This window comes from Nematolebias whitei, chromosome 20, assembly GCF_014905685.2.
Source record: "Nematolebias whitei isolate Nwh7 chromosome 20, NemWhi1, whole genome shotgun sequence".
NCBI lineage: Eukaryota > Metazoa > Chordata > Actinopteri > Cyprinodontiformes > Rivulidae > Nematolebias > Nematolebias whitei.
In genome coordinates this window covers 25697558-25701904 of record NC_056517.1, presented here as the reverse complement: position 1 = coordinate 25701904, position 4347 = coordinate 25697558, and positions in this window count along the sequence as shown.

The window sequence follows — 4347 nt, the reverse complement described above, 5'->3', positions numbered from 1 at the left end:
CCCAGCCAAAGCCTTAAAGTCCCGCCTCACCGAGCTTGTGTTAATCGCAAAGAAAATCATAATACTGAAAACAAACAAATATTATACACACTTCCCGCTTGCTCTCGATGAAGACGGACGCTTTTCCTCCCACTCCTGCCTCCCTCTTGCTTCTACTTTTTGTCTTGTGAATCTTTTTTCAGAGCCTCTCTTTACATATCTTCCATATTGTAAATTATGGATTTGGTCAGCTGGTCTGTCAGTGCAATTGATAAAATTTTCTCGACGAGAAGACAGGGCAAAGGAGAGCTCATTCCCTGAAGGGATACTCACAGCTGGGTTCACTATGGATTCCAGGGGGCAGCGGAAGATGTTTTGTCTGTCCGTATTGTCCATTGATGATGTAGAAGACGTGTATATAATTGGATTTATGATAACTGGATTTCTACTTTTTGGAGTTATCTGGCATATCAACAAATTCAGAAGACGTCGACAGTGGTTTTTGGCAATTGTGAGGCTGCCCGCCTTGTGTGAAGGAATGTGTCATGCTTCGAGCACTCAGACTCAGATGTTTTGTGAGCTAAACCGTTAGCTGGACGTGATTTCTGAGAATCGCAGGCCACTTGCGGCTCCTGGAACTTGCTGGCATGAAGGAATCGGCCTTGGAGAAGGCTACAAGCATGGCCAGGCGGAGTGACTACAAAATTTGGCTGTTTGGAGTTGCCATTGAGATGTACCAGCAGAACTATGAAGGCAGACAAAAAAGCTAGCAGTCGGCCTGTCCCAAAACAAATGTTATCTGAATGTGGCTTCTCCGCTTGGCTTTGAATAGGCCAACTATCTCAAATTTCTCTTGGAGGTTATGTGAACAAGAAACTCTGCTCTGCTCCCCCATTCCCTTCCCCAGGACATCGATGGACTTTTGTCAGAACTAGGGTTGGGCAATATCTCGATATTTAAAAAATATCGAGATAGATAGTACAAGAATCAGCCACTTGATGGTGTTCACATACTGTAGCTTGCTTTCAACATACACTCAGACTGCATGATGATCACGAGTCTTCATGAAGCTTCGCTGAATGACTCATGGTTACAACCATTATTCCTTCAAAATGAATACAGTAACTATCACTGTATCACATAATCACTGGACAGAACAGTGTCAAACACCTACGTAACTGAAATTATTTAAAAATTATATACTGGGAAATATTACCCAGAAATCTTAATGAGGTCATGTGACCGGAAGTTAAATAGTACCGGTAAAATGCAGTAAATATTCATTAAATTACATTAAAATCAAAATAAATTGAGTGTAAATGAGATCCTGATATTTAAACACATATTTGCCTTATACAGAAAGATTTTTTTTTAATATTGATTTAAATATATACCAGTCATGACTGGCTGACTGCTTGAAAAATAAATTTGAAAACTTCTCCGCTGAGCTCATGTGAGGATGTGGGAAGAGCCCCTCTGGTTTGTTGTCTCCGCTCCGTTTATTGTGTTCGGATGTGAGCTTAAAATGAGATCCCGGTATTTAAACATACATTTATCGTACATAGAAAGATGTAACACAGAAAGAATTTTTTAACTTTTATTAAAATATGTATAGATTGTTCCACCATGTTCCGCTCAGCAGAGCCCACTTCGTGACCCAGGGGAGGGGGGGACAGCCTTTAAGGGTGCATTCACACCAGCCCTGTTTAGTCCGCTTTAATTGAACTCTAGCTCGTTTTCCTAGGAAGTCCGGTTCGTTTGGGGAGGTGTGAACGCGCCATTGAACTCTGTCACGGAACAAAAAGGCGAACTCTGGCCCGGGCTAAAACCTAGGTCTCGGTCCGGTACAAGAGAACTCCAACGCGGTTCGAGTACGGTGTGAATGCAATCAGACCGGGCCCTGCTCCACAAGCAAGAAGTGGAGTACAGTGCAGGGCAAACAAACACGCATTTCTCTTACCTTATATGGAGCCGCCAGCTGCCTTATGTGAAAAACAACATTCTCCATGGTCTTCTGCCTCATCTTCTGCTCATGCTGAGTCCATTTTTGAAAATTGACAAAATATAACTCCTAAAACTGCTAAAACTTGATGCCACTCCGTTTTTGTTTTTATTTCCAGAAGAAGAAGTGTCTTCAGAGGTTTTTGTGTCGTTTCAACAGGTTGGCTCGACTGCACAGTGTAGTGTGAATGCAAACGCACCAGCTCAAATGTAAACAAAATGTCATGAATATTGGTCCCCAACCGAACCAAGTCTACTAGACTATCAGGTGTGAAAACGACCTAACATGGCAAAAAAAAAAAAAAAAATTAAGTCTCGATAGTCGACCAAAAGTCATTCACTGCTCTGTTCTTCATCCTCCTGTGTAATGAAACCATGAAAGTCCTCTTCTTCAGTGTCATAATTGAAGAGGTTCAAAAAAACGTCATTGCACACCGACGCTCTCGACGTCACTTTCCCTCGTGCTGTCCACATCATCCCACAGCAGTCCAGCCTTTCAAAATCCGTTAATGATGGTGGATTTTTTTTCTCACTGTCCCATGCTGTCAGGATCCACTGGCAAACTTGGGCAAAAGTTGCTTTGCACATGCGGCCAGTATTAGTAAATGATTTCTCGACGCTCGTCATCCAAGTCTCTCTCAGTTTGTAGTCCTGCTTTAAATACACGGTTCACTGATGTCGAGTGGCTGCAGATACTTTGCTGTGCCCCCAGGAATCAGCTGGAATCGAGTTTGTCTTCTTGATTGCTGCTTTCACAGAATCCGTAATGTGAGTTCTCATGCTGTTCAGAACGAGCAATGCTTTCTTTCTGTGAAAAAATCCCCCCACTCACTTGCCATAACATTCTGTCTGTAGGGATTGTGCTTCTCCTAGTCTTTGGCTCCCTTTTGCGTTATATATTTGTCTGCTCCCCCTCTGATGTCTGCACCTGTGATGCGTCACAGGTGCTCTGTTAAGTCTTGTTATTGTTTGTATTTAAGTCAGTTTGTCTGCCTCCCTCGTTGTCTGGTCATTGTTCCTTGTGATGCCTGTTCTGCTCCTTGTGTTCTGCAACCCTGTTCCATGGTTTATGTAAGTTTGCTGCCTCGTCAGCCCTCCTTATTTTGATGATAATAAATTATTTGTTATTATTCCCTGAGTCTCTGTTGTCTGCCTGCACCAATGGGTCTCCAGCCTCGTAATCATCACAGAATGACCAGACTAAACCAAGACCCAGCAGGCAGCCCGACTCTGACTGCTCTGTTCCCAGAGGACGAGCAGTGGCTCTGCTCAGCTACGCAGAGACTTATTAAGACTTTGAACTCCTCCAGCAACCCATGAGTCAAATGGGCTGCCGTGGTGGATTTCCTAGAGGAGTTTCGTCGGTGGCCGCATCTCACCAACACCCCTGGAATGTCTGATCTGCATGATTATGTGCCGAAAGAAAAACTTTTCCTGCGTTTTCATTATCAGAACGCTGATCCTCTATCTGTACCCTTGGCGCTTCCTTGGTTCCCTGCCCTGCCACCAGGGGTCCTCACACCTGCTGCAGCCCCTGTAGTGGCACCTCCTGCAGTCTTTGCATTATCCACGCAGTGTGAGGATCCAACCTGTCCTGAGGTACCAGATTTTTCAGCTACATTCATTGACTCTTATTCCACCTCCAGAGGGCCCCACTCCTGCTGCAGCCCCTTTATTGGCTTCCACTACAGTCCCCATCGTTTACCTCCTACATCCCCTGTGTCATGTGACGTCCTACTTAGCCAACAGACCTAGACTCGCCTGCTCCAGAACTTCCATATTAAAAGGTTGCGAGCTGAAGCGGATTAATATTTAATACATGTACATAAATGTCTAAAAAAAAAACTATTTACTATATGTAAATAGTTTATTTTTTAAATAAACTTTTTTTTTTTTTTTAGTTTATTTTTTAGACATTTATTTTTTAGAGTTACAGCTGTTTGTTACTGTATGTGCCTGTGTGACAATTTGGACAAAGCTTTGACTCAAATACATTTTTGTTATTAATTTATGGAAGAAAATAATATTGAGATGTATATTATATATCACCATTCATCTTAAAATATTAAGATATTGTTATTATTTTGGTTCATATCGCCCAGCCCTAGTCAGAGCTGAGCCAGCTGAAAGACACTGTGCCATGTCTTATCAGGACTATGGAACTATCTGGCAGTGCTCACGGACAGCTCACCGCCTTTGTCGGCCTCCTCATGCATAAATGTATTATGAGGTCATTAGTGTGTTGCTGTTTATGTACGAGGTCTTTTTTTTGCAACTTTCACACTGTGCACCAGCCAGGACATAGTGCGAGATATATATATATATTTTTTTACCTTTCCTTGTGTTACTCTTTTCTCTCCTCTATAT